This window comes from Bison bison, unplaced genomic scaffold, assembly GCF_000754665.1.
Source record: "Bison bison bison isolate TAMUID 2011002044 unplaced genomic scaffold, Bison_UMD1.0 scf7180017864207, whole genome shotgun sequence".
NCBI lineage: Eukaryota > Metazoa > Chordata > Mammalia > Artiodactyla > Bovidae > Bison > Bison bison.
In genome coordinates, this window is record NW_011494779.1 from 1,027,842 (window position 1) to 1,033,958 (window position 6,117).

General features: G+C 42.3%; 1 protein-coding gene across 8 annotated transcripts in view; it reads right to left on the reverse strand.

Moving 5' to 3' along the window:
* MME (membrane metallo-endopeptidase) overlaps positions 1–6,117 on the reverse strand; it is a 119,800-nt gene that overhangs the window by 3,862 nt on the left and 109,821 nt on the right. The gene's annotated exons all lie outside the window — the stretch shown is intronic.

Below are 6,117 nucleotides of genomic sequence, written 5' to 3' on the forward strand. Positions count from 1 at the left end.
ATCCAACCAGTCCATCCTAAAGGAGATCAGTCCTGAGTGTTCATTGGAAGGACTGATGCTGAAGGTGAAGCTCCAATACTTTGGCCACCTCACGTGAAGAACTGACTCACTGGAAAACACCATGATGTTGGGCAAGATTGAAGGCAGGAGGGGAAGGGGACGACAGAGGATGAGATGGTTGGATGGCATCACTGACTCAATGGACATGAGTTTGAGTAAACTCCAGGAGTTGGTGATGGACAGGGAGGCCTGGCATGCTGCAGTCCATGGGGTCACAGAGTTGGACACAACTGAGTGACTGAACTGAACTGAATATATCTTGAAAGGTATCACAGTGTAACTTTATGATAGATTTTAAATAGGTATCTGTTGATTTAATAGGAAAAATAATAATTATTTCCCTCTCCCTCTCAAAGAACCCCATAGATTATCAGAAACTGGATTTAACCTGAGAACCTGGGAAAGGTTGGAAAAATACCAATTTCCTCTTATCTCTGAACCCCAATGGGCAAAACCAACACTGTCCAACCCACTATTGGCACCAAGCAGTACTTGAAGGACACTGGTCAGTACAGTGATGGAGAGGTGATGTTTTCCCATTAACCATGAACCAGCTCCTTCCCTTCTCTTTCCACTGGGACCATCCCAACTCAGCCACCTTGGGTTGGGGGCATGGGGTCAAGAGGCAAGCAAACTGGAGTGGTCAGAAGACTATGAACATGTTCTAACTTGCTGAGATCTCCCTACGTGGCAGATATATGAACTTCACGACTGTTGTTTAGTTACTAAGTTGTGTCCGACTCTTTGAGACCTGTGGATTATAGTCCATCAGGCTTCTCTGTCGATGAGATTTCCCAGGCATGAATATTGGAGTGGGTTGCCGTTTCCTTTTTTGAACTGTATACATCCCAACATTTCTCTTCTCCTCTAACCCATTTTCCACACAGCAGTGAGAGTGATGTTGTAAGTCAGAAAGACAAAAACAAATATTGTAAATTAATGTATACATGTGGAAGCTAGAAAAATGGGACAGATGAATCTCTCTGCAAAGCAGAAATAGGGACACAGATGTAGAGAACAAACCTATGGACACCAAGCAGGAAAAGGAGGGGTCAAGTGAATGGGGAGACTAGGACTGACATACATACACTACTATGTATAAAGCACACGACTGATGAGAACCTACTGCGTAACACAGGGAGCTCTACTTAATGCTTAATACTGAATGTGGTGACCTAAAAGGGAAGGAAATCCAAAAAAGACGGGATATATGTATGACAGGTTCACTTTGCTATACAGCAGAAAATAATACAACATTGTAAATCAACTATACCCCAATAAAAAGTTTAAAAGTATTTAAATCAGTAATTCTTTTACTTATAACCTTCTAGAGACTTGAAGAAAATCCAAACTCCTGTCCATCATCTCCAGTGTCCTGATGGCTCCAGCCTACCTTCCAGCCTCCTCATGATCTGTTTCCCCTATTCCTCATTAGGCTCAAACTACATGGATCCACCTTCCATTATGCAAACTGGCTAAGCTCTTGCCCTTGTCTGGCATTGTTGTGCCTGCCAACCCCACTCCCTACAAAGTTACTCCCCAATGACTATGTGGCTAACTCCCCATTGACTATGTGGCTAACTCCTCAGCCCCTGCTTCAACACATCATCTTAGAGGCCTTCTTGGAATACTGTCCATGTGAGCCCCTCTCACCTGTACCAGCCCCATCACAGCACTTATCATGAAACGTGATGATTTTTTTCTCCTTCTTTCCTTCCTGACATACTCTCGACACTGTAATCTCTATGAGGACAACATATGGAATATACTTTGCTCCCTGCTGCTCCACCACAGCTTAGCACAGTCCTTGTTTATTGCAGAACTCCAGAAATAACGAATGAGCCCATCACCTGGTCATGGTGATTACATATAGAGAGTAACAGGACATTATGAAGAAAAACAAAGCTCAGTGTTTTTGGTATATTTGTTTTAATGAACCAACAGGAGGGAAAGAAAGCATTTCCTTCCTCTATTTCATTCCACATAGAATTTGTAAAAGTCCTACTTCCTAATGTGTAACCCATCACCACATCAGTTATTTCTCAAATTTCCCATTCAAGGAGGATGTAAGTTTTTTTGGTTGTATGTTTTTGAGGATTCCTAGAGCGATCTTTGGGGAAGGCAATGGCACCCCACTCCAGTACTCTTGCCTGGAAAATCCCATGGACAGAAGAGCCTGGTGGGCTGCAGTCCATGGGGTCGAGAAGAGTCGGACACGACTGAGCGACTTCACTTTCACTTTTCACTTTAATGCATTGGAAAAGGAAATGGCAACCCACTCCAGTATTCTTGCTTGGAGAATCCCAGGGACGGGGGTGCCTCATGGGCTGCCGTCAATGGGGTCGCACAGAGTCTGACACAACTGAAGGGACTTAGCAGCAGCAGCAGCAGCAGCAGCAGCAGAGCAATCTTGGGGCTACCCTGGTGGCTTAGACAGTAAGGAACCTGCCTGCAATTCAGGAGATGCAGAAGACACGGGTTTGATCTCTGGGTTGGGAAGATCCCCTGTAGGAAGGCATGGCAACCCACTCCAGTATTCTTGCCTGGAGAATCCCATGGACAGAGGAACCTGGTGGGCTACAGCCCATGGGGCTGCAAAGAGTCGGACACGACTGAGTGATCTCTCATGCATGCACTCAGAGCACTATTAAAGATCAAAAGGAATCTTCCCAGCATAAAGTGGAATAGGGGAGAGGGGTAGAGCAGAAGAATCTATCTGTTCACTGGCTGAAGAGGGAGGTCTCCTCAAGCCTGAAGAGGGGCCCAATAAAGGCAAGGATGTGTCTGCCTCTGAGCAGAGTCCAGAGAGGACCCTTGATAGGATGGTACGTGGCTGTCAGTGAGGCTGAACGTCAAGAGCATTGGTTGCTGCCTAGCTTGACCATGATCAACGGAAGGAAAAGGAGCCACTTGACTTCAGATAGGACGAGAGGACTGCAAGGATGCCAGTACCCATGGCAGACCAGAAAAGGAGGTAATTTCTTGATTTCTAGGCTCATCAGATGCCTTTGGATTCCTGTATGACCCCAAGAAGGACTACACTGAAAATGACTGAAACTGAATTTCTCACCTCCTGGCTTAGGGTGGGAGCTTAGACTTTGAGTTAATTTGATTAATGATAATAATAATGTCCATGGTGTAATTTCTTACACTTGAAAGCTCATGAACAGATTTACTCGATACCTGGTCAAAGTGATCATACATATAACAATAGGAAGATTTCAGACATCAGGGATTTATAGGTGTACTTAGTCTTTAAGGTTGTAGGCTCATAGACTTGGAGTTGAGAAGGGCTTTGGTTCATTTAATCTGATTCTCTTCCTTTATTAGAAACCCTAAGTGCTCGCTGAGGGACAGTATGCTGGTGGTCTGACTATTCCTCTGAGGAGCAAGCTCCCTGATGGATGGGGTCATGACCATTTGAGCATCACTGGCTGGAAGAGCTGATCTCTTTGCTCTTACTTTATTAATATTTTTTCAAGGGATCATTATCTTAGACATCACCACATGGGGATAAGTACTTCAGTAAAAATGTCCAAACCCAAGACTTAATTCTACGTTTCTCTTAAAAATATTAAAGACATTTAAAAGAATATACCTCAAAACAAGAAAGCCCACAAAACACCACTGGGAGTTGGCCATGCAATGACACTCAAAGTAAGGAACACTCAGCCCTCCATTTCCATTCCAGTTCCTTTCTTTCCATCCAAAAACTCCAGTTTAGATAATCTGATTCTGAAAAATTAGGTCAACAGTGTACCAGGGCTTCACTTACTTTCCTAGGACTCTAATTAGTGCTTGTGTGTTTATAACATCAACTCTTTGGATGGATGACATAAATAATCTATTTCAAAAAGTAGATATATTATTGATAAATATAAATTTCTTCTCTAAGAATAGGATCATATTTCATAATTTTTAAATGCTATATGAAAACTATATATATTTGTGTTTATAATAAGAGGAGACAATAACATCTTTTATTATTTCCTAAAGTAATTTTCTTGAAACTTTTAGTTTATTATATAAAACATATATTACTGCTATCTTATCATATTCCTACTGCTTATTACCTTGGCAAATAATCACTTGTACTGAAAATATCTAAGAGATGTGCAGTTGAACATCATGTAATCAAGAATGAACTTTATCTACCACAAATCTGACTACTCCTGCTTGAAATTAACTGTTTTTTAAATTACTGAATGAGCTTTTAACAATTTATGAGTTCTCTGAACATCTTTTGTTACTTGTTTAAAACACACAACAGGGATACAAGGTTAATTAGCTTCATTCATGAATAAACTGTTTAAAATTTATCATTAACTAACATTCATGATTCTTTTAAGGTAAGGTCACATTGGTCCACATGTGTTCCATTATAAATTCATCAAGAAATAAATGTGTGAATAGATTCGCAGGCATGGGCTAAAGATTAGTAAGTGCTAAAAGAAATTCTACAAAGCCCACTAATATCCACACCATGTATAAAATACCAGAAATGAATCCTAATATTTAAGGTAAATGGAGGAAACATCAGTATTTCAAAGAGGTCTTAGCTTCGACATGCTAAATCATAGAATGTGCTGTGTTGTGCTTAGTCACTCAGTCGTGTCCGACTCTTTGAGACCCCTTGGACTGTAGCCCACCAGGCTCCTCTGTCCATGGAGATTCTCCAGGCAAGAATACTGGAGTGGGTTGCCATGCCCTCCTCCAGGGAATCTTTCCAACCCAGGGATCAAACCCAGGTCTCCCACATTACAGGCGGATTCTTTACCATCTGAGCCACCAGGGAAGCCCAAGAATACCGGAGTGGGTACCCTATCCCTTCTCCAGGGGATCTTCCCACCCAGGGATCGAACCCAGGTCTCCCACATTACAGGCAGATTCTTTACCATCTGAGCCACCAGGGAAGCCCGAGAATACTGGAGTGGGTAGCCTATCCCTTCTCCAGGGGATCTTCCCAGCCCAGGAAATAAAACTGGGGTCTCCTGCATTGCAGGTGGATTCTTTACCAGTTGAGCCACCAGGGAAGACCAATCATAGAATAATAAGGAATAAAATAGCCACATTACTTTAAAATGTCTAAATAAATCATTAGAAAGAATATTCTTTTAAAAATATTAGATATTGCTGCTGCTGCTAAGTCGCTTCAGTTGTGTCCGACTCTGTGTGACCCTATAGACGACAGCCCACCAAGCTCTCCCGTCCCTGGGATTCTCCAGGCAAGAACACTGGAGTGGGTTGCCATTTCCTTCTCCAATGCATGAGAGTGAAAAGTGAAAGTGAAGTTGCTCAGTCGTGTCCAACTCTTAGCGACCTCATGAACTGCAGCCCACCAAGCTCCAAGCTGTGTTAAACATTTCTAGCATTAATAGTGGTATAGAATCTATCCAAGAAAAAGAACACATGACTTTCTGAGGAGGCCTTACACAAAAAAGCAACATGGCTGTCTGAGGAGGCCTTACAAATAGCTGTGAAAAGAAGAGAAGTGAAAAGCAAGGGAGGAAAGGAAAAATGTACCCATTTGAATGCAGAGTTCCAAAGAATAGCAAGGAGAGATAAGAAAGCCCTCCTCAGTGATCAGTGCAAAGAAATAGAGGGAAAAAATAGAATGGGAAAGACTAGAGATCTCTTCAAGATAATCAGAGATACCAAGGGAACATTTCATGCAAACATGGGCTCAATAAAGTACAGAAATGGTATGGACCTAACAGAAGCAGAAGATATTAAGAAGAGGTGGCAAGAATACACAGAAGAACTGTACAAAAAAGATCTTCACGACCCAGATAATCACAATGTGTGATCACTGACCTAGAGCCAGACATCCTGGAATGTGAAGTCAAGTGGGCCTTAGGAAGCATCACTACGAACAAAGCTAGTGGAGGTGATGGAATTCCAGTTGAGCTATTTCAAATCCTGGAAGATGATGCTGTGAGTGTTGCACTCAATATGCCAGCAAATTTGGAAAACTCAGGAGTGGCCACGGAACTGGAAAAGGTCAGTTTTCATTCCAATCCCAAAGAAAGGCAATGCCAAAGAATGCACAAACTACCA